A 25,806-nucleotide genomic window follows, 5' to 3' on the forward strand; every position below is an offset into this window, starting at 1 on the left:
TAATTACTCTACTACAAAGACACATGCACACGTATGTTTATTGCGGCACTATTCACAATAGCAAAGACTTGGAATCAACCCAAATGTCCATCTGTGACAGACTGGATTAAGAAAATGTGGCACATATACACCATGGAATACTATGCAGCCATCAAAAAGGATGAGTTTGCGTCCTTTGTAGGGACATGGATGCAGCTGGAACCATCATTCTTAGCAAACTATCACAAGAACAGAAAACCAAACACCGCATGTTCTCACTCATAGGTGGGAACTGAACAATGAGATCACTTGGACTCGGGAAGGGGAACATCACACACTGGGGCCTATCATGGGGAGTGGGGAGGAGGGAGGGATTGCATTGGGGAGTTATACATGATATAAATGATGAATTGATGGGTGCTGACGAATTGATGGGTGCAGCACACCAACATGGCATAAGTATACATATGTAACAAACCTGCACGTTATGCACATGTACCGTAGAACTTAAAGTATAATAAAAAAATAAAAAAATTAAAAAAAAAAAAAAAAAGAATTGAGGTGAGGCAATGGAAACTAAAATTTCCAGAACTGTTTTTGTACCTGGCCCCACCCTTGGCAATCTTCCCCTTCTCAAGAATTACTGATGTTGGTGTTTCCAGGAATTCAATTTATATTATATATGTCAGCTTCCATTTTTCCCTCACATTACAGAGTTTATAAACAGTTCCACTTGTTAATCCAACTCATGAGTGCTACTCAAAAGCACTACAGAACAGAAAACGTCATAAGTGAAAGCTCTTGAGTACTACATCAACAATTACCCAACCATGTCTACATAGTAATTGATATTTTGGATACACTGGAAAAATTGACATTAAGTTCTGAGATATTTTCGAATACCCTTATGTTTGAAATCAAGTTCCCAATCATTTGGGTGGAAAGTACTTTTTAAAGTTTTATACTGGATAACTAGATATGTTTTAATCTATTTTAGACACACGGTCTTAACAAAATTAGTAAAAAAAGTAGTAAGCAATTATTATTCTTAAGGATAATTATTATTAAATCTGCAGTGATAAAAATCAGGTATTTTTTTTTAAAAGATAAGGTCTTGTTATGTTGCCCAGGCTGGAGAGGTGATCACTGCACACTACCACCTTGAACTCCTAGGCTCAGGCAATCCTCCTGCCTCAGCCTCCTGAGTAGCTGGGACTAAAGGTGTGCACTACTGTACCCAGCTAAAAATTGGATCAAATTTAATTGATATTTAATTGTGCCACCATGCCCAGCTAAAAATCAGATCACTATTAACTGATATATGGAAGTACAAGATAATTGGGATATAATTACTATCATTTTTAGTTCTCAAAATATTTGGATGTTATATTAACAAAGAGTAACTCCTATGTGTCTTACAGAAAAGCCATCAATAGTATAAAAGCAAGAAGAATACTGAAGTAAAGAGGTGGATGGGCTTTTTCTAATCTACTACCAGAATAAAGAGTGACAGTGTTAGCACCTTGAAGATAGATGTATACTATTTATCTGAAATAGTCAACAATTAGAAAGGAGCTGATTTATTCTGGATGAAGAAGAGTGGTCTAACTTAAAATATGGGTGAATTTTTCTATAATTCCTATTTTTATACAAGGATGTGGCTGATGTGAAAGTAGCACATTAACAGTGAGGGGTCAATAACTCAATGGGTGGCCAACATGGAAGAGTTATCAATTCTGTTATAGCCATCAGCTCTCTTTAAACCGCAAGACCCACAGGCAGTCAGGGCATCTATGAAGTTTCAGAGAACCTGCATTAGATAGAGCAACTAAAATATTACAAGAAAAGACATGTAAAGGGAAGTGGGGCTCAGGTGCAAAGGTGTAAACCCTGTTGCCAGATCCTCTGTTATGCTGTAGGCTGGGAAGAGGAATGGGCTCAAGGGCCAGAACACCCGCATCCCTGAGCTGCTGCTGCTGTTTATTACATGCGTCACCCTGGACACCTGACCTCTGTAGAAACCTTCCCATTTTGAAAATCTGGGTTTTGTCCTAGATGATATATCGGATCCCTTCCATTTCTTTAATTCTACTTTTCTGAAGAAGCAGACGATGGGGTGGGGCGAGTGGGAGACTTCCGTTGACGTTAGAACACCAGTTACTGAATACATGAGCAGGTGATTGTGTGGATGAGTTCTATCAACTCGGGCAAAATTAAAAACATTTTTAGAAACTCAACTTTAGGACAACTTCTCATTTTAAAGCAGGAGGGAAAAATATCATTTTTCCTTTAAATAAACTCAGGACCTTGCTTATATAAATTTTTCAAATTAATGGTTAAAAGAGAATATAAGTCTCAGTGTTCAGATTACTTATAAATTTTATGTTTACCAAAGGTGATTAGGATCAGACTTTTAGCAGTTTGAATGCCTCAAGTAACTTTTAGTCTTATTTTTCATTATTTTCTCCCCTATACCTTGGGGTTCAAGACGTAACAATACATTTTCAACCTCAGAACTCATGATGCTGATTTTTTCCTTCTTATTAAATCCTATCCATCTTTCAATCTTCAATTAAGTTCTGTTCTTCTCTCCCATCAAAATCAATTGCTTCTTTCTTATTCTCACAGAATTCACTTAACCTTCAATCACAGCATTTATTAGAGTTTCTTTATATTATAATTTGTTGTGAGGGTATTTATCTCCATTGCATTGTATCTTAAGGGCAGGGAGTCTCTCCGACTCATCTTATATTTCCAACAGAGCCTAGTACTATGCATGATTTAGAGGGAACTAAAATCTGCATACTCTTAGAAGTTGAACTTATTAATACTTTCATAGTTCCTTTTCAACTTATTTAAAAAGTTACTTTCCTCTTTGTACATATATGGGCAACATGCTCCTAGGTTACAGTGTAAAATATAGTGTAAAGAATATACTCATGGTTCTTACCATTTGCATTAGAATAAATAGCATATATGACACCTTTCCTCTCTAATGGTAATATTCCCCAAATCAGGAAGTTATAGGCCAAACCAGCAATCTTTTATATAAACAGCCATTGAGATGGAACAACCAGAATGCTTCCAAATGGGCTAAAGAAACATTGGCAAGGCCTGTCAGGGGAATAAATACCAAGAAACACATGTTCTTCACCAAGAGCTCAGCCTGTAATGTTACTAAAAATAAAGAAAAACTTGGCTCCTTCACTGCTATAGTATCGATCCATTTGCAAGTCTCAGTGGGGTTGCATAATGGTAGCTATCAAAACAGAGAGAAAACAGCTCAGTGTCTCAATGTTATTTTAATAGTAGTTTGAAAGAAACTTCATTCCATGCCCAGCTTCATGCTATTTGACAGCAGTAAGGCCTAAACTTGCCGGATCCTCATACATCTTAGTTAAAACTGAAAATGTACCAAGAAAGACCATATTATTCTTATTTTGTTCTGTACTACGTATAGGTACATGTAGTTCATTCTAAATCTTAGTCCACTGAATACCACAGAAAAGCTTCTTTAAGTAGCAAACTCGAGGCTGGGTACAGTGGCTCACGCCGGTAATCCCAGCACTATGGGAGGCCGAGGTGGGTGGATCCCTTGAGGTTGGGAGTTCAAGACCAGCCTGGCCAACATGGTGAAACCCTGTCTCTACTAAAAATACAAAAATTAGCTGGGTGTGTTGAGGCACATCTGTAATCCCAGACACTCAGGAGGCTGAGGAAGGAGAATCACTTGAACCCAGGAGGCAGAGGTTACAGTGAGTTGAGATCGTGCCACTGCACTCCAACATGGGTGACAGAGCAAGACTCTGACTCAAATAAATAAATAAATAAATAAATAGTAGCAAACTTGACTAATTTGAATTTCAGCTCCTTGCCTTTGTAAATAAATATTTTACAGCATCACTGAGATACAATTAACATCTTATACAACACACCCATTTAGAATGTACAACTCAATGCTTTTAGTATATTCAGACTAGTACATCCATCATCACAATCAATTTTAGAACATTTTCATTACCCCAAGAAGAAACTTCCCTCTCGGCCGGGCGCGGTGGCTCATGCCGGTAATCCCAGCACTTTGGGAGGCGGAGGCGGGTGGATCACCTGAGGTCAGGAGTTTGAGACCAGCCTGGCCAACATGGTGAAACCCTGTCTCTACTAAAAGTACAAAAATTAGCCAGGCGTGGTGGCAGGCGCCTGTAATCTCAGCTACTCGGGAGGCTGAGGCAGGAGAATCGCCTGAACCTAGGAAGCAGGGGTTGCGGTGAGCCGAGATCACGCTACTACACTCCAGCCTGGTGACAGAGCAAAACTCTGTCTCAAATAAAACAAAAACAACAACAACTACAAAAAAAACCCCACATAACATAAACTTTAACATTGTAACCATTTTTAACTATACAGTTAGCAGCATAAGGTACATTCACATAGTGGTGAAACAGATCTCCAAAACGTTTTCATCTGGCAAAACTGAAACTCTACACCCATTAACCAACTTCCTCTTTCTCCCTCCTCCCAGCTCATCATAACCACTATTCTGTTTCTATGAATTTTATGATTTTAGATACTCATATAAGTGGTATCACATAGTATGTGTCTTTTTTCATTACTTCACTGAGCATAACATCCCAAGGTTCATCCATTTCCTTCCTTTGTATGGTTGAAAAATATTCTATTGTACGTATATACCAAATTTGTCTGTCTATTCATTCACTGATGGACATTTGGGTTGCTTCCTCCTCTTGACAGTTGTGTCTTACCTCTTCTTATACGTATTTTTAAAAAGCAATCAGGTGTTTAAATAACAGGACAACAAATAACAGAATAAGAACAATGCAAAAATTTTGAAGTCAGCCTCTACCCAAACCAAAAAATAAGCCGAAGCATTTGGAAATGATAAACATTTAGTGAGGGTGTTTACTTCTGAAAAAAAAATAAATTGTTAGACTCCATGAATTCAGTTGGTCTGCTTATAGCCAAGTTAAGGTAGGTCTTGAGATAATCCAAAATAAGACAACCCAATTGGTCAACACATAATATTAATATGAGGTGCTATATATTCCTGTATTCTTCAGCCAATGCACATTTTCTTCATTTCAAAAGCTTAATACTTACTAACAAAAGTGAAAATGAATCTGTGATCACAAACTTGCTCTGCTCTTTAAAGCAGCCCAGAGATGCACAGGAGAATGCTACTGTCCAAGAAGAGTTAGAATACTTTTCTGGGCAGTAAACTGCCATCTATCTATTCAAAATCCATCCATTCATCTATCAATCAACCAAAGTGTTAGAGGCTAGGCTAGTCAATGACACTTCTAAGATGGGTAAACCAGATTCTTGTCCTAAAAAGTTTACAAATAAGGTTAAGGAAGGAGGCAGAAAGAGGATACATGTTAACAGGCTTAAACAACTATACAAAAAATAATAGGAATACAAAACAGAAATATGTTCAAAATGTGATGAGAATGGCCAGGAGTGCTGGCTCATGCCTGTAATCTCTGCACTTTGGGAGGCCTGAGGTGGGCAGATTGCCTGAGCTCAGGAGTTCGTGACCAGCCTGGGCAACATGGCAAAACCTCGTCTCTACGTAAAATTAAAAAATTAGCTGGGTATGGTGGTGCGCACTTGTAATCTCAGCTACTCAGGAGGCTGAGGCAGGAGAACCACTTGAACCTGGGAGGCAGAGGTTGCAGCTAGTGGAGATTGTGCCACTCTACTCCAGCCTGGGCGACAGAGTGAGACTTCGTATCAAAAAAAAAAAAAAAAAAGAAAAAATGTTATAAGAACTCCAAGAAAAGTCGTTGTTGCTTGTTATTCCCACCACCATCATTTCTCCTTTCTGGTTATCGTCTTGATTCTAATCCCACCAGAATATTAGTCTGTCAGGTCAAGTCAGGGCAGTTAAAGAAACTCCATAGAACTTCCTTCATACCTTACTGTTTTATAACTCTCACAAATATTTTCTTAAGATTGAGTGTACTTTTAATGGCTACAACTAACCATATTATAGTTAGAATGTGTTTTTATTATACTTAGAATTCTGTTTTTAGAATGCAGAATTATATATTAATTAGAATTAAATATCATTATATTTATTTATTATATTGTTATATTTCCCTTCAGTTTTGATAACAACAGAGCACCATGCAAAAGACTTCTATTAATCTCAAATTAAATTCAGAAAACCAACATAATCTACTGAATACACATAGTCTGCCATGACTGTAAGTGTCCTGAGGCCTTCCCAGCCATGTTGAACTGAGTCAATTAAACCTCTTTCCTTTATAAATTACCCAGTCTCGGGTATGTCTTTATTAGCAGCATGAGAACAAACCAACACAGTAAATTGGTACTAGGTAGCGGGGCACTGCTGTAAAGATACCTGAAAATGTGAATATGACTTTGGAATTGCTAACAGGCAGAGGTTGGAACACTTTGGAGGGCTCAGAGGATAGGAAGATGTAGAAAAATTTGGAACTTCCTAGAGACTTATTGGATAGCTTTGACCAAAAGGTTGATAGTGATATGGACAATAAAGTCCAGGCTGAGGTCGTCTCAGATAGAAATGAGGAATTTTTGGGGAAGTGGAAAAAGGTGACTCTTGTTATGCTTTAGCAAAGAGACTGGCAGCACTTTGCCCCTGCCCTAGAGATCTGTGGAGCTTTGAACTTGAGAGAGATGGTTTGGAATTGGAACTTATGTTTAAAAGGGAAGCAGAGCATAAAAGTTTGGGAAATTTGCAGCCTGATGATGCAATAGAAAAGAAAAACCCATTTTCTGAGGAGAAATTCAAGTAGGCTGCAGAAATTTGCATAAGTAGCAAGGAGACTAATGTTAATCTCCAAGGGAAAAAAATTTTAAACATTTATAAGGTAAACTAGTTACAGTAAGTTAAGGTTAATTTATTATGTGAGAAAGAATTGTTTAAAATATATTTAGTGCAGCCTAAGTGTACCGTCCTTTTTTTTTTTTTTTTTTTTTATTATACTTTAAGTTCTAGGGTACATGTGCATGACGTTTATATCATGTATAACTCCCCAATGCAATCCCTCCCTCCTCCCCCCTCCCCATGATAGGCCCCAGTGTGTGATGTTCCCCTTCCCGAGTCCAAGTGATCTCATTGTTCAGTTCCCACCTATGAGTGAGAACATGCGGTGTTTGGTTTTCTCTTCTTGTGATAGTTTGCTAAGAATGATGGTTTCCAGCTGCATCCATGTCACTACAAAGGACGCAAACTCATCCTTTTTGATGGCTGCATAGTATTCCATGGTGTATATGTGCCACATTTTCTTAATCCAGTCTATCACAGATGGACATTTGGGTTGATTCCAAGTCTTTGCTATTTAAAGTCTACAGTAGTGTACAGTAATGTCCCATGCCTTCCCATTTACTCACCCCTCACTCATTGACTCACTCAGAGCAACTTCCAGTACTGCAAGCTCCATTCAGGATAGATGCCTGATGTAGGTGTACCTTTTTAAAAATCTGTGATATTTTATTTACCTGTACTTTTGTTAGTTTAGATATGTTCAGATAAATAAATGCCATCGTACTACAATTTCCTGCAGTATTCAGTACAGGAACATGCTGTACATGTTTGCACACTAGGAGCAATAGGCTATACCATGTAGCCTAGGTGTGTGGTAGGTTATACCTCTCAGTTAATGTAAGTATACTCTGTGATGATCACACATGTATGAAATTGTTTAATGACACATTTCTGAATATGACTGTACACTTCAATAAAGCTGTTATTTTTTTAAAAAGATGAAGAAACACCGAAGAACTTAAGGAATTTATCCCAAGTCACTATACTAGTTTTCTATTGCTGATATAATAAATTACCACAAACTTAGTGGCTTAAAACAACACAAATGTATTATCTTAGAGTTCTAGAGGCCAGAAGTCCAAAGTAGGTCTCAATAGGCCAAACAAGTAGGTTTTAGCAGGGCTCAGGTCCTTCCTAGGGGAGAACTTGTTATCCTCACTTTCTAACTTCTAGAGATCTCCTGCATTCCTTAGCTTGTGGCTTCCTCTCACAACACACCTCCTTATTTGACTCTCCAGCCACCTATAATGGCCCTTGTGATTATATTGGGCTTATAATACAGTTTGCCCAAATTTCAGGTTGAATTATAACCCCAAATGTCGGAGGTGGGACCTGGTGGGAGGTGTTTGGACCATGAGAACAGATCCCTCTTAAATAGCCTGAGCTATCCCCATGGTGATGAGTGAGTTCTCACTCTGAGTTCACATGAAATCTAGTTATTTAAAAGTGTGTGGGTTGGGCGCAGTGGCTCATGCCTCTAATCCCAGAACTTTGAAAGGCTGAGGCCAGCAGATTGCCTGAGGTCAGGAGTTGGAGACTAGCCTGGCTAACATGGTGAAACCCCATCTCTACTAAAAACATGAAAATTAGCCGGGCACGGTGGTACATGCCTGTAGTCCCATCTACTCGGGAGGCTGAGGCAAGAGAATTGCTTCAACCTGGGAGGCAGAGGTTGCAGTGAGCTGAGGAGATTGCACCATGGCACTCTAGCCTGCATGACAGCGTGAGACTCCGTCTCAAAAAAAAAAAAGTGTGTGACAGCTCCCTCCCACCCCACATCTCTCACTTGCCTCTGCTTTCTCCATGTGATAAGCTTCCTGAGGCCTCCCTAGAAGCTGAGCTGATGCCAGCACCATATTTCCTATAGATCTTGCAGAATGATGAGCCAATTCGACCTCTTTCCTTCATAAATTACCCTGTCTCAGGTATTTCTTTATAGCAATGCAAGAACAGCCTAACACAGAAAATTGGTACCAAGGATGGGCATTGCTATAAAGACACCTGAAAATGTGGAAATGACTTTGGAACTGGGTAACAGGCAGAGGCTGGAAGACTTTGGAGGGCACTGAAGAAGACAGGAAGACAAAGGAATGTATGGAACTTCTTAGAGATTTGTTAAGTGGTTGTGACCAAAATGCTGACAGAAATATAATGTTGAAGGCCAGGGAAATGAGATCTCATATGGAAATGAGGAACTTATTGAGAACTGGAGTAAAGGTCACCCATGTTATGCCTTAGCAAGGAACTTGGCTGCATTCTGCTCATGCTTTAGGGAATTTGTTGAAGTTTGAAATTTAGAGTGAAGATTTAGGGTATCTAGTGGAAGAAATTTCTTAGCAGCAATGTGTTCAAAATGTGGCTTGGTTATTTCTAACAACCTATGCTAAGATGTGAGAGGAAAGAAATGACTAAAAGTTGGATTTATATTTAAAAGGGAAGCAGAGCATAAAAGTTTGGAAAAATTGCAGCCTGGCCATGTGTCAGAAGAAAAAAAAAAAGCTTTTTCAGGACAGGAATTCAAGCAGGCTTTGAAGCAACCACTTGCTAGAGAAATCTGCATGACTAAAAGGAGCCAAGTGCTAATAGCCAATACAATGGGCAAAAGGCCTCAAGGGCATTTCAGAGATCTGCTTGGCAGCCCCTCCCATCACAGGCCCAGAGGCCTAGGAGAGAAGAATGGTTTCCTGGGCCATGTCTAGGGCCCTGCTACCCTGCACAGCCTCAGGACACTGCTGCCTGCATCTCAACCACTCTGGCTCCAGCTCCAGCCATGGCTCAAAGGAGCTCAGGTATAGCTTGAGCCAATACTTTGGAGCCTCAGGACACTGCTCCCTGAATCTCAGCCACTGCAGCTCCAGCTCCAGCCATAGCTCAAAGAAGCCCAGGTACAGCTTAAGCTGATACTTTGGAGAATGCAAGCTGTAAGTCTTGGTGGCTTCTATGTGGTGTTAAGCCTGCAGGTGCACAGAACACAAGATTTAAGGAGGCCTGGCAGCCTCTGCCTAGATGTCAGAGGATGTATGAGAAAGCCTGGTTGTCCAGGTAGAAGCCTGCTGCAGGGGTGGAGCCCCAAGAGAGAACCTCTACTAGGACAGTGCAGAGGGGAAAGATGGAGTTGGAGCCCCCACTGGGGTACTGTCTAATGCAGCTGTGGGAAGAGGGCTACCACTCTCCAGATCCCAGAATGGTAAATCCAATGGCAGCTTGCAACCTCAAGGTAGAAAAGCAACAGATGCTCAACATCCCGTGAGTTCAGCCATGGGGGCTGTACCCTGCAAAGCCACAAGGTCAGGGCTACCCAAGGCCTTGGGATCCCACCTCTTGCATGAGTGTGCCCTGGATGTGGGACATGAAATGAAAGGAGATTATTTTGGAACTTTACAATTTAATGACTGCCCTGCTGGGTTTCACACTTGCTTTTGGTTGATTTTTCCCTTTTAGAATGGTAATGTTTACCTAATGCATATACCCCATTGTATCTTGAAATTAAATAACTTGTTTTTGATTTTACAAGCTCATAAGTGAAAGGGACATGCCTTGTCTCAGATGAGATTTTGGACTTTTGAGTTAATGTTGAAATGAATTAAGACTTTGGGGAATTATTGGGAAGGCATGATTGTATTTTGCAATGTGAAAAGGACATGAGATTTGGGAGGGGCCAAGGGCAGAATGATATAGTTTGAATATTTGTCCCCACCCAAATCTCATATTGAAATGTAATCTCCAGTGTTGGTGGTGGGACTTGGTGGGAAGTGTTTGATCATGGGGGACAGATCCCTCATGAATGTCTTGGGTCATCTCCTTGGTGATGAGTGAACTCTTACTCTAAGTTCACATGAGATCTGGTCATTTAAAAGGATGTGGTATCTCCTTGCCTCTGCCACTCTCTCGTTTGCTCCTGCCTTTGCAATGTGATGTGCCTGCTCCCCCCTTTTCCTCCTGCCATGATTATAAGCTTCCTGATGCTTCCCTAGAAGCCAAGCTGATGCCAGCACCATTCTTCCTACAAAGTTTGCAGAACTATGAGCCAATTAAACCTATTTCCTTCATAAAATACTCAGTCTCAGGTATTTTTTATAGCAATGCAAGAATGGCTTAATGCAGCCCACATGGATCATCCAGAGTAATCTTCCCATCTCAAGATCTTTTACTTAATCACATCTGCAAAGTCCCTTTTATCCATGTTAAGTAACATATTTACAGGTTCTGGAAATTAGGATATCGGCATCTTGTGGAGGTAAGGGGGTGAGGGGGTGTTGTTATTTTGTCTACCACAGTCATTTCACTAGACAGGTTTAAAACAAATCCAAACCCATGCACTCTGAGCACCTGCTTGCTTAACTACCACATCCCTGCCTAGCTTCCATTATACACAGTAGAAGTTGCCTGGTTCTTGGCAAGAAGGCACTTAAGTCACTTTGAGAATGACTTTTCAAAATACACTGGACACTCAGAAAGAAAAGATTCTGGGTTGTAGAACGTCATCTCCCTCTCCTGAGTTCTAGAGGCAACTGCCTTAAATTCAAAGTAGCCCTGAAGGGCAATGTGGAAATATCTATACCAAGGCAAGAGTAATGTCCCACCTCTTTGCAAGAAACAAATGAAAATGCTATAGGAAATCCTTCAGGAAAATCATCTCAGTTATTGTCACTATGTCTTTCTCTTTTTTGCTTTATTTAAAAATAACACAATTTTCAACATCCTGAAGCCTATTTGATTTTTTAGTGAGAAAGACAGTTTTTAATAATTTTTTCCTAGTTGTGAGTGAGATATAACTGAAGATAGGAGAAAAACTGATGATTAAGTTCAATTACAAAACAACAGAAAAACAGAGGGATACAAGTTAGCCTGCCCAAATAACTGAAGCAATCCCTTGGTTCTACTTCTTCAGTATCATCTCCTTCAAAGAAAGAGAAAAGACACAAAAGTGTAAAACAATAAACTGAATTTTTCCCCAAAAACAACAAAACTCATTTGAAGTATTAAGATGACTAGGTAAGCACTCTCGGCAAGAGGAGAAAAGAGAAAAGAATGAAGAAGCTAGCCGCTAGTAAGAAACACACAGAGGTATCCTCAATTCCCTTTTTTAAACTATAACCCAAATGTAGGGCTTCCTTTTAAGTGTGACAGGCATTGTCTTTTGCAAAGTTGCCTCCTGAAAAGATTTACAGGAAGCAGCTTTGTTTTACCATTGCTGAAAACATGTAACAATTTACATTTGCAAAGCAAATGTGCAAATCATAACACAAGCAACAGTTAACTAATTAGAAAAACATCAACTCCAGTGAGAGGAAAATTCATAAAGAAACTTTAACAAAATTATATTTATGGAAATTGATGACTTGCCTCCTTAAGAAGCACAGAAAGTGCATCTGTGTTAATTCTTAACACTTTTTAAAGAGGTGCTCTCTTACAGTTTTTAGACCAAAATTTCCTTTTTAAGTCAGGATTTAGAATTCAGAATGGACTTTCTAATAAAAATAGTGATAGAAATGGTGATTAAATCTGAACGTTAGCCTAGAAAATCAATAAAAGCCATAAAAGTTTTGAAATACTCTTCACTCAAAATGGAAAAACAAGCAATACAGAAAATATAGTTGCAATGAAAGCTTTAAAACAAAATACACATTTAAAAATAGAATAATAAGTTACGTTTACCTATAATTAACTCATTCACTGAACAAATAATATCTATATTTGCCAAGAAAAGAGATACATAAAAACAAATCCTCAGCTTTGTGGAATTTGTCTTTTTTAGTTGAGACTGAGTCTTGCTCTGTCACCCAGGCTGGAGTGCAGTGGCATGATCTCAGCTCACTGCAACCTCCACCTGTCAGGTTCAAGCAATTCTCCTGCCTCAGTCTCCCAAGCAGCTGGGACTACAGGCGCGCATCACCATGCCCGGCTAATTTTTTGTATTTTTAGTACAGACAGGTTTTCACCATGTTGGCCAGGCTGGTCTTGAACTCCTGACCTCATGATCTGCCCACCTCGGTCTCCCAGAGTGTTGGGATTACAGGCGTGAGCCACCGTGCCCAGCCAGAAGTTGCCTTTCAGTGGTGTGTGGAGGAAGCAGTAGGGAACATAAAATAAATAAATGTATGACATAATAGATGTTAACTGTATCTCATAGACAGAGTCTTGAGGGTCTAACTCAACAGAAAGTTTTGGGATTCAGTTCATTTTAAAGGGCTGCAAAAATAGCTTTTTATTTTATTTTATTTTATTTTATTTTTTTTTTTTTTTTGAGGCAGAGTCTCGCTCTGTCACCCGGACTGGAGTGCAGTGGCCAGATCTCAGCTCACTGCAAGCTCCGCCTCCCAGGTTCACGCCATTCTCCTGCCTCAGCCTCCCGAGTAGCTGGACTACAGGCGCCCGCCACCTCGCCCGGCTAGTTTTTTTTGTATTTTTAGTAGAGACGGGGTTTCACCGTGTTAGCCGGGATGGTCTCGATCTCCTGACCTCGTGATCCGCCCGTCTCGGCCTCCCAAAGTGCTGGGATTACAGGCTTGAGCCACCGCGCCCGGCCAACTTTTTATTTTAATAAAAAACTGGTTTAACTTCACTTTTACGGATTATTTTAATCTTATATATAGCAGGTATTTTATCAAGTCATGGAAAGTGAATGGAGAAAAATAGATTAAGTTCAAATATAAAAATTATAAAAATGATTAAGTTAAATTATGAAACAATAGAAAATTAGAGAAATGGAGGGAAAGAGGCGAGAGAGAGAAAGGCAAAGAGGAGAGTCAGAGAAAGAAGGTAACTGGGTAGGAGTCAGAAGAGAGAGTGAATGGCAATAGTAAAAAGCCAGACCTCATAAATATGTACAATTATTTATCAATTTAAAAAATAAGTTAAAAAAATAAAAAGAAATGAAACCTCAGCAAAAATGTCACAGAGGATATCTGAGTCTCCTTTTAATAGATTTCAAACACAATGTTATTATGGTAGTAGAGACACATGAACTATATGGATTTTAATACAAATTACTTAAACATTTCACAAAAAAAGAGAGAAGGAAAGGATGAACGAGATTTAGGAAATTTGGAACAAGCATTTGTATGAAGGGGATTTACTGAAGGAGAGTAAACCAATTCAAGATCTGTGAAAGTGCAAGGATAAGAGAAAAAACGCAGCATTTATACAATTTTCCAAAGAGGAAAGAAAGGAGGTGGGGAAAACAGAGAGTTTCACCGAACTGGGAGTTTGGCTGCAATCTGAGTAAGGGGTGGTCAGCTGCAGGGAGGCTCCAGAGTGGTGGGAGCAAGGGGTTGCACAGTTTGTCAACCAGGAGTCACTGCTATTTGGTGGGCGGGGAGAGAGAGAGAGAAGAGCACATGTGTGTGTCAACTCAAAGAGTCATCTAATAAACTGTGTAGACTTTAATTTCATCACATGACTAGAAGTTAGTGAAATATTTATGGAATGTGCACCACTCAGAATACGCATCAACCTTTCTGGCCACTGAAATATGAGTGTATAATAGTCTCAAATTGACAGCAACCTAAATGTTCATTAAGAAAGAATTAAGTAAATTCTAAAACATAAGGGAATACTACGACAACTACTACAACAGTGGTATTAAGATTAATGTTAGTTGACATGGAAGATGTTCGTGACGTATTATTTAAATAAGATTAGTAACACAATAGCATGAATATTTCCTATATGTAAAAATGCATTTTAATTTCTGTATAGAGATTTCTAAAAGGATGTTCAGAAAAATACCAATGGATCACTAAGTGATTTTTACTTTTTTTTCTTTTTGCCTTTTTGGGTATAATTTTAATTATTTACAAGAAGCAAGTATCGTTTTTATGAAACTAACGTTACTTAACAAAAATTTAAAATTGATGAGGGTATACGCTTCTGTGAAGCTTAACAATGTGATAATGGTGTCATTAACTCACCCAGACCAAATAAACAACTTTTAATAAGATACTCCTTTGCTTTACAACAACAGGTTGGCCACCCAAAGAGAGATTACTAAGAGCTTCATTTGAAATCTTTTTTTTTTTCTTTTGAGACTAAGTTTTGCTCTGTCGCCCAGGCTGGATTGCAGTGGCGTGATCTCAGCTCACTGCAACCTCCATCTCCCGGGTTCAAGTGATTCTTGTGCCTCAGTCTCCCTGGTAGCTAGGATTATAGGCACCCGCCACCATGCCTGGCTAATTTTTGTATTTTTATTAGAGACAGGGTTTCACCATGTAGGCCAGGGTGGTCTCGAACTCCTGACCTCAGGCGATCCGCCTGCCTCGGCCTCCCAAAGTTTTGAGATTACAGGCAGGAGCCACTGCACCTAGCCCATATGAAATCCTTTTAGTAAGGATGAGATAATACCTCTATAGAATGGTTGCAAATTTCCCTGGAGTAATAAGACAAGGGTCTCTTTTCAAAGATTTTTTAAAACCCCCACAATTATATTTCATAGCTCCTTGTTAATACATTTTAAGGATCAGTCTATTAGTTGTTGCTAAAACTTACAAATAAAATGGTAAGATACTTGTATTATTTGAAACATGCTATAGACAATTTAAGAGTGTTTCAAGCTTGCAGGCACCCACTTTGCTTAAGTACAAGTGGTAAACAGGTCAGCTGATGGGTGTGCCACTGAAGAAATGAATGCTCAGTGTAAACAGTTTGGGGTACAGTACACTCCTCAGGCAGGTCCCACTGAACAATCGCACTAAAGAAAAAGAAAACTTGTAAACAACTCCTCATGCGTCAAAAAACTCAACAGGTTTGACTTCATTCAACACAAGCAAAAACTTCTGAACAGTCAACATAAAGTAGCTGCAATCTGCCTAGTTAGATTAGGCAATAGGATGCAGTCACAGAGTGGATCTGCATTTCTTTCATATGGATGAGAATAATGAGAATAGTTAACTTAATGTATATGTAAACAGCTGGCTCAATTCGATCCAACAAATATCTACCAAACACTCACTGCCTTCTTTGCCAGTGGGAAGGGCTTCAGAGAATACCATGGGTAAGGGCAAGATAGCCTCACCCCTAAAGGAGCTTATATTATGGTATAAATAACACAATAACAGAATGTTTCTATAAGAAAGATACAAACTAATGCAAGGTAGGTCATTGTGTATTTTTGGAGGTAGTTTGTTGTTTCAGGATTTAAAAATATTATTAGGAAAGATCTCCTAGAGGAGGTAGTATTTGATACAGGATTCAAGGAACTGGGTAGCATAATTATTAAACTAGATTTTCCTGGATTTTTTTTTTTTACACAGCCCCATCTAGTCATAATGAATCACCACACTAACACATAATGAATCATAAACATGTAACGAATCACCAACTAATGTACACTCTGCTCTTTTTTTTTTTTTTTTTTTGGAGTCTAACTCTGTCACCAAGAGGCTGGAGTGAAGTGGTGCTACCTTGACTCACTGCGACCTCCACATCCCTGGTTGAAGTGATTCTCCTGCCTCAGCCTCCTGAGTAGCTGAGACCACAGGCATGCACTACCGCACCGGACTAATTTTTGTATTTTTAGTAAAGACGGGGTTTCACCACATTGGCCAGGCTGGTCTCGAACTCCTGACCTCAAGTGATTTGCCCACCTCAGCCTCCCAAAGTGCTGGGATTACAGGCGTGAGCCACTGTGACCGGCTCACTCTGCTGTTCTTGATAAGAAAAAAATATGTAATAGAAAATTCAAAAAGATATATTTGTGTGCTGGTATTAGTTTTCTTATGGCCTCTTCTGACATAATGGGGGGAAAATCACACAGTACAACTCTACATCTTTTACATCTTCTTTCCTTTTATAACTGAACACGCAAGACTAAGGCAAGACCTTGCCTAATATGATAAATGGTACAATCTGAGCAGTTGTAGCATTCCTGTTATAGACAATGAGCATTAGGCCATTCCTCACCAAATGGAAGAAACAGTGCCTTTCACTGAGAGAGAAACATAGAAAAGAAAGGCATCTGCTGATTACTCATGAACTATATAAGGTGATCCAAAGTAGACTCTGGGTTTGTTGCTGGGCAGACAGCACTCCCAACTCTAGGATGGTCCTCTTTCAACAAGAATACAGCAGATTTCTCTCAATTAAACCGAACGTTCTTCTTTATATTACAAAGGTCAGACATTGGGACAGAATGGAAAGCAAGTATCAATCCACTTAAAATGTCATGAAGGAAGAAAAAAATGTTCAAATCACGAATTTTGTGATTTAAACACTAAATACCTAAAACACTGAAAAGAAACCTGAAAATAGGCAAAACTATCTTGTATGAAGTTTTTTTAAGTTATAAAAAAACAAGATGAAATTTGCCAATAATTTTTTTTTTTTTTTTTTTTGAGACGTAGTCTTGCTCTGTTGCCCAGGCTGGAGTGCAGTGGCCGGATCTCAGCTCACTGCAAGCTCCGCCTCCCAGATTTACGCCATTCTCCTGCCTCAGCCTCCCGAGTAGCTGGGACTACAGGCGCCCGCCACCTTGCCCGGCTAGTTTTTCGTATTTTTTAAGTAGAGACGGGTTTCACCATGTTAGCCAGGATGGTCTGGATCTCCTGACCTCGTGACCCGCCCGTCTCGGCCTCCCAAAGTGCTGGGATTACAGGCTTGAGCCACCGCGCCCGGCCCATCTTAATAATTTTTAAGTGTAGAGTTCAGTAGTCTTATTTACATCCACATCGTTGTACGACAGATCTCCAGAACATTTTTATCTTGCAAACTTACACACCATACCCATTAAACAACTCTTTTTCCACTCCCCCTAGCCCCTGGTAGCCACCATTCTACCGTTTCTGTGACTCTGACTACTTTAGGTACTTCATATAAGTGGAGTCATACAGTATTTGTCTTTTTGTGACTAGCTTGGTTCACTGAGCATAATGTCGTCAAGGTTCATCCATGTTGTAGTATGTGACAGGATTTCCTTTTTAAGGCTGAATAATACTCTCTTGTGCGTATATACTACATTTGTTTACCACTCATCCACCAATGGACACTTGAATTATTACCATCTCTTGGCTATTGTAATGCAGCTATGAACACAGGTGTGCAAATATCTCTTTGAGACCCTGCTTTCAACTCTTTTGGATATATTTACCCAGAAGTGGATCATGTGGTAGTTCTATTTTAATTTTTGGAGGAATGAAGTGAAGATATATTGTGTACTTTTTGACCACTAATGTGATTCTTGAAATTGGACTCCTATTTATTAAATTCTAATTAGTTAGAAAAACAGTATAAGATAGATTAATTCTGGGTGATTGCTTTACCCAAAATAAATAAGCATTAGAACCTTGTGAGCTACATCCCTCCCTCCTTTTCCCAGAGTATTAGAAATAAAACTGATCCTTCATATTCACTCATTCCTTCTTTGAACAAATATGCACTGAGAGCCTACCTACTATATGGCAGGGACTATGTGCTAGGCATTGGCACCAGAAAAACAAAAGTAAACTGAAGTTTCACCTGTCTTCTCTTACCTTTGACCTTTTTCCTGCTATAGTCAAATAAGTAAAGCATTAGTGGAACCATGGTTAATCCTTTTTGCCTGGAGGTTGGACTATCCTAAATATGCCCAACAGAAAGCTATTTTATTTTTTCATTTCATTTATTACCTACTTTCCTCTTAATTAAGTCTGGGATGTAGGTTCAACTAAAGTTGAATCCCTGGCAGTCAGTTACAATGTTCATTATTTTTAGTCCTGAAAATAGTCCATAGAATAGTTCTATTCTATGTTAAGAGGAATCACATTAATGGCCTCTTCCAATGAACTACCAAAAAAAGTTCACAAAATTAAATCGGAAATGTTATATTGAATTAAACGTCACTAGCTCAGCTCATGCAAAATGAAATACTCCAGTCACTAAACTAGAATGTAGACATTTAACCTGCTAGAAAATTGTTATCCTTTCTCTTCAGTATTCTTGAACTCGGTACCTGGTCTCAATACTCTCTAACCCAGGCTCTGCTATGTTTTGTAATTATAGTGTAGATGTAAAGAATTCAGGCTCTGAGTCTTCCATCTAGGTTCAAATCTTGGCTCTTTAGTAGCTGCATGCATTGTGAAAGTTACTTAACTCACGTGGTCTATTTCTTCATTTATAAATTTGAAATAATAGCACCTAATTTCTAGGGTTATTATTAGGATGAAATGAGATAGTACTTGTAATTTCTTTAGAACAGTACCTGACATCTAATAAACACTGTTACCTGTGATTATTATTATAATGATTAGTATTTATTTGTATAGTGTTTCTATGTGTTTTCCTCCACAAAAATATAAGCTCACTGAGGGCAGGCAGTACGTCTCTCTGGTTCATCCACTGTATATTTGGTGCACAGTATGGTGAGAATAACAGAACTGCTGATTAAAGTCTGATTAAAGAGTCACTTAATGAATAATCTCATTTCCCTACACAATCTTATTCTTATTTTTTTAAATCAGAGCTTTCCCACGACCACCAGTACTTCATATGTGATCATCTGCAGTCTAGATAAAATACAACAAATTCCTTTATGAGCACTTTTATTGGTAAGTTCCACGTGGAACATTTTAACTCTTCTAGTGGGTCAGCTACAAATATATTCAGGGTCTTCATATTTATCTGAATTTATAATGTAAGCCCATTGTGGGATGCAGCTTAAGGAGTAGGCTTATCTTTGCTCATCAAAGAAATGAGAGAGAATTCCATCTGCCTTACAACACAGCAAAGATGCCCGGCAAGAGCAATGGGAAGAGATTCAATGGGTCAAGCACTGTACCATCATAATTAGGAAAAACAAATAAACCAAAATTTAATCAGCAGTTCAGTTTTTCCCACTGTGCGCAGGAAGTTGGTAATGGGGACAGAAAGGAGGGGAAATTCTTTTGGAGATGAAATCAGTTGATACTTGTTTATTACCAGGAGTTCCATGCTTGTTTTTCCGGGTATCACGTTTCTTAAATGGTGCCTAGGCTGCCATATGGAGGACACTGGCTGAGTGAGAGAGGCTGTGGTGGTAGTGTGTGTGTGTTTACTTTCCACAATTATAGTCCACAGTCATACTTACTCTTCCTGTTTATCCCTTTCCACAGAAGACCTGCCATAATTTGCAGGGTCTAGCAAGTAATTAGAAAGGTTTGTTGACTAAATGTGGGAGACTGGTAAGCCTCTGGGTACAATGACCAACAAGGGAAGATAATAAGAACTATTTGCATTATCTCTGATACAAAGCAGCCGCCTCAGGGACTTGAATATCCTAGTTATTAAAACTGCATGCAACTCTTGGCCACATCACCTACTTGCAAACAAAGGTCATCATCTGATTAAGAAATACTTTTTCTCCTGTTTGCTCAGAACACACCTTTCTCAAGTTTCAACTTTGTACCACTTATGTTCTAAACGATTAGGGATAAAAGTAGAGGCCAGACAACTATTGTTTTCCAACATAGCAAGTATAAACATAGAGAATGAGCAGCAAGGTAAAACTGACTCTGAAAAAAGCTTTCAAATTCTTTCTTGGCTATGACCTAGAATCAGGTGAGGATACAGTAATTACTTACTCTACAATGAAACATTTTGTTTTCAGTTTAGAGTGCTTGGCAATTGTTCCTAATCTTTTTTTCTGCCCTATATGCCCCAGAGGATATATACCGCTCTTTCTTAATAACAAGGGAATCATAGACAATAATTTCCAAAAGTGTTTTGGACGTTTCTATCCCATTAATCCCCTTTTCTCCCACCCCACTTTCTTCCATATTTCTTACTTAATGTTCCTGCCCTATCCTCCATATCCAGCAAAATAGGCATTTAAACAAAATAAGCAGAAGAGCTTAAATAACTGCCTGAATTTTTTTAAAGGACGGAGTGGCATTAATTTTGTCTTCGCATTCATTCTCAAACTATTATTTATTTTTCAACAGAAATGTCTATAATGCTGTGAGGGATTTTGGGGTCACATAAAGGAATACAACCACCTTCTTCTATCAAAGGAGATACATTTTAACTAAGAGGGTATGAAATATTTGTAAGGAAATTAAATAATAATGTCATCAATTTAAAAGATGTTCCAAAGAGGTCATCTGATTGAATGCTATAAGTAATTAGTGACATATAATTTCCACCTCAGATTATCAAACCAAATCAATTTCTCAAAAATCTCACACAAAAAAACAAAATCTCACAAGTCACCACTAAAGAACTTATTCATGTAACCAAATACCATCTGTTTCCCCAACACCTATGAAAATAAAAAAATTAAAAGAAAAAGACAAGACTCTGGGATAATTTTCATAATTTCTGTGTTACATATACAAAGTTGGGATCAGAAAAGTGACTTGTCCAGCAGCATAGATTTCCAGTGGCAAAGATGGGACTGAAGTCCAGTATCTTAATTGCTTGCCAACACAGGATGAAGAGCTCATGTGTAGAAATGATCAGGAGAGGCTTCCTAGGTGATGAATGCAAACAGTTTGGCTCTAAAAGATGGCTACCAGATAGACTCATAGACAGGTTCAGGTAGAAGGTCAGGATGGGAAAATAAGGGCACCCTGATTGAAAGAAACATGTGAACAATGCATATAAGTGAATCTCCTATCATTTTCTAAAACCACAGATCTATTCTATTTCTGGAACATGCCAAGCTTATCCTCATCTTTGAACGTTTGCACTGAATGTTTCCTCTACCTGGAAACAAAACAAAAGGTAACACTTATGGAGTGTATACTATGTACAGGCACTTTACATGTTTTAATTCACTTAATCCTCCAGTCTCTATCATGTGGCCACCATTATTTTGCTCTTATTACTTATTACAGAGGAGGAAACCGAAACTCAGAAAGGCTAAGAAAACTGTCCTAAGGCATAGAGATAGTGAATGCCAGAGCCTGGACTGGAATCCAGTCAGTCTAGTGCTGAAGCCTAGGCTCTGAAGTGTTTTCTAGCCTGCTCACATTTTTGCTCTCTGTAGGGATGACTTCTACTTTAGATCTGTGTCGATATCAGTTCTACAAAAAGACAATCTCTGGATTCCCAACCAAAACTGGTCACCCAGCCTCTTGCTATCACATCACCCTATTTCAGTCATAAAACAGTGCTGGTCGTACAGCAGGCACTCAATAAATATTTGCTGAACGAATGAGGATTATGAAAACTTGTTAAAATTACCAGAATTTTACCACTAGACAGTCCCCTTGAAAAAATATATTTCATCTTCTTTGTTTACATCTGAGAAAACCTGGATGAAAAGACATAAAATGTAAATGAATAATTTCCAAAATGTACCTCAGCCCCCAGATTTTCCTCTAATATAATATAAATACAGTGGCCCATCTTTAGATTCTTATGCATGGCTCCTGGAAAATAGTAAAGGAGATGAGGCTATGCAAGCACCAAATCATTAAAGGCTTTAAATGCCATGGAAGAGAAAATATCACTAAATAAAGGTCTTGGAAGCAAGAGAGAGATGATCTGATATATACATATATATCCATATATATGAGATATATCTGAAACATAATCATATATATCAGATATATAGATATATATATTATATATCTGATATATATATTTGATATATCTATATAATACATATCATATATCTATATTTTAGCCTTAATAAATTTCAAAAATTAAGTATTATATAGACTGATCTTCAATTAGAAAGAAATTAAAATTTAACAAAAAGTTAAGTAAACAACTATATATTTGGAATAAAACACACTGCTAAATAATGTAGAGGTTAAAGAAGAAGTCATAATGGAAATTTTAAAAAATTTCAGAACTGAGTGATAACGAAACAAGAGAGAGCAAACTCTGTGGGACAGATGGCTTAATAAGTTAGAAAATGAACCAAAAAATACACTCAAAGAGAGGGATAGTAAAAATGAGATGAAATTAATGACTTGGAAATAATAACAGGGTAGAAAAAAAGATCAAAGCCGTAAGTTCTTTGAAAAAGCACAAAAGTCATCAAGGGGATATTTAGTTAATTGAAGGCTACCTTGTATTAGGGCTTAGTAATTGTCTTTTGGATAACAGCAAATGAACAAACTCTTCTCCCAAGTGATGCTTTTTGTCTTCATTCATGCATGTATGTGGCAGTCTTCACAGACTTTTAGGCATATTTTTATTATTTACTTTTTAGAATTAGTAAAATAATCAACTGTTCTGCAAGACTGGGGCTTTTTTTAAATGGCTCTGGGACCCTTTATTTGCTAAATATATGAATTTTAAATATTTTTCAAGTTGGGGTCTCGCTCTGTCACCCAGGCTGGCATGCAGTGGCATGAACATGGCTCACTGCAGCCTTGAACTCCTTGGCTCAAGAGAACCTCCTGCCTTAGCCTCCCAAGTAGCTGGGACTGCAAGAACACACCACCTCACCCAGCTATGTTTTACTCTTTACTTTTTAGAGACAGAGTCTCACTGTGTTGCCCAATCTGGTCTCAAGCAATCCTGGCTTCAAGCAATCCTCCCACCAGCTTTCTGAGTTGCTGAGATTACAAGCATGAGCCACCGCACCTGGAACACTTTTACTATTTTTAATATCAAATTACTGCAAGGAAAAGGAAACTAGCTGAAACCTTAACATAATGAGAATATAAAGAAAACTTTAATTTACACATATCCTATTTAGAAGATCAGAGTGCTGCCACAGTTCAAAACTTTTCTACATCTCCTTCAATAACAATAATCCTAATTCTTTGCTGCTTGTATCATTTGTGTCATTCATGTCACTTATACGTGAGCATACATAAGCATATATATACATAATTAAATATATTACTATTATTATTTTGAATGAACTGTTATCCATCAGATAAGAAATATTTTTACCTTAACTCATTCCTTCTCTGATTCTCTTCCTTTCTTATGTAGATCCAAGTTTCTGACTTACACCATTTTCCTTCTCCCTAAGAATTGTTAACATTTGCAAAGCAGGTCTACTGTCAACAAAGTCCCTCAATTTTTGTTTGTCTGAAAAAGTTTGTTTCTCCTTCACTTTTTTTTTTTTTTGAGACACAGTCTTGCCCTGTTGCTCAGGCTGGATTGCAGTGGTAGGATCTTGCCTCACTGCAACCTCTACCTCCCAGGTTCAAGCAACTCTCCTGCCTCAGCCTCCTGAGTAGCTGGGACTACAGGTACATGCCACCATGCCTGGCTAATTTTTATATTTTAGAAGAGACAGGGTTTCAGCATGTTGGTCAGCCTGGTCTCAAACTCCTGACTCCAAGTGACCCACCCACTTTGGCCTCCCAAAGTGCTGGGATTACAGGTGTGAGCCACTGCACCCAGTCCCTCCTTTACTTTTTTTTTTTTTTGAGACAGAGTCTTGCTCTGTTGCCCAGGCTGGAGTGCAGTGGTGTGATCTTGGCTCACTGCAACTTCTGCCTTCCAGTTCAAGAGATTCTTGTCCCTTAGCCTGCCAAGTAGCTGGGAGTACAGGTGCGCACTACCACACCCAGCTAATTTTTGTATTTTTTGGTAGAGATGGAGTTGCACCATGTTAGCCAGCATGGTCTCGAACTCCTGGCTTCAGGTGATCCCCCTGTCTTGACCTCTCAAAGTAATGGGATACAGGCGTGAGCCACTGTGCTGGGCCTCCTTCACTTTTGGGTATAATTTTATAGGGTACAACATTCTACTTTAAGGTTTGTCTCTCAACACTTTATAATTTTATCTACTCTCTTCTTGCATGTATGGTTTCAGAGAAGTCAGATGTAGAGCTTACCTCTTTGCTCCTCTATAGGTAAAGTGTTTTATTCTTCTGACTTCTTTCAGAACTTTTGATCTTCTGCAGTTTGAAATGATAAGCCTAGGCATAATTTTTTTTGTCATTTATCTTGCTTGGTATTCTCTGAGCTTATTGGATCTGTGGTTTAGTGAATGGAAATTCTCAGTCATTATTGTTTCAAATACTTCTTCTTTTCCTTTGTCTATTTCTTCTACTTCTGGGATTCTCACTACGTGTATGTTATACCTTTTACAGTTATACCACAGTTCTTGGATATTCTATTCTGTTCTATTTTATTCTATTTTTCAGTCTTTTTTCTCTTTGCTTTTCAGTTTTGGAGATTTCTATTGAAATATCCTCAAGCTCAGAAATTCTTTCCTCAGCCATGTCCAGCCTACTAATGAGCCCTTTAAATGCATTCTTCGTTGCTGTTTCAGTGATTTTGATTTCTAGCATTGCTTTTGGTTCTTTCTTAGAATTTCCATCTCTCTGCTTACATTGCCCATCTGTTCTTGCATTCTGTCTACTTTATCCATTAGGGCCCTTATCCTATTAATATAATTGTTTTAAATCATAGTATGATAATTCTAACGTCCCTGCCTTATCCAAGTCTGATTTTGATGCTTGCTCTGTCACTTTAACCTATGTTTTTGTTTTTTGTTTCTTTTAGTCTCTTTGTGATTTTTCTCATGATGGCTGGACATGATGTACTGGGTAAAGGGAGCTGCTGTAAATTTGCCTTTAATAATGTGATGTCAAAGTACTAGGAGAGGGGAAGAGTTCTACAGCCCCATGATTAGGTCTGTCTTTTAGTAAGCCTGTGCCCCTCAACTGTAAACTTCACAAGCGCTTCTCAGTTTTTCCTCCCCTTACATGGGACAGGATGATTGGATGGGGCTGGAATTGGGTATTTTCCTTCCCCCAGGTCAGTTAGGCCCTGAGAAATCTCTAGCAGGTTAGGCTCTGGTTAAACAGCTTTTCTTGAAGGCAACTCTTAAGAACAAAATGTTCTCGTGTATTTCAAATTGGTTCCTTTTTTCCTCCCCATGTCAGAAGCATGAAGGGATTTTTCTCCAATATTCACTGTGAGAATCGGGTAGAGTTTCAGGAGGCAAAACTCCCAAAATTATGGAGTTCTCCAGATGACTCAGTGGCCCTAGAGTTAACTCACAGACTTATCCACAGGAGCTTCCAGCAATTAATCAATTACAGTTCAGGTTGTTCTGCCCTTCCCTGCTGGTTTCCACTGGGGCAAATTGTGATTCTCTGTATCTGCCTGTCTGTCTGACCAATT

General features: G+C 38.7%; 1 protein-coding gene across 9 annotated transcripts in view; it reads right to left on the bottom strand.

The window, feature by feature from the left end:
* FAM13A (family with sequence similarity 13 member A) overlaps positions 1 to 25,806 on the bottom strand; it is a 418,718-nt gene that overhangs the window by 230,717 nt on the left and 162,195 nt on the right. The gene's annotated exons all lie outside the window — the stretch shown is intronic.

The sequence above is a fragment of the Trachypithecus francoisi genome, unplaced genomic scaffold (assembly GCF_009764315.1).
Source record: "Trachypithecus francoisi isolate TF-2019V2 unplaced genomic scaffold, Tfra_2.0 Lachesis_group1, whole genome shotgun sequence".
Lineage (NCBI taxonomy): Eukaryota > Metazoa > Chordata > Mammalia > Primates > Cercopithecidae > Trachypithecus > Trachypithecus francoisi.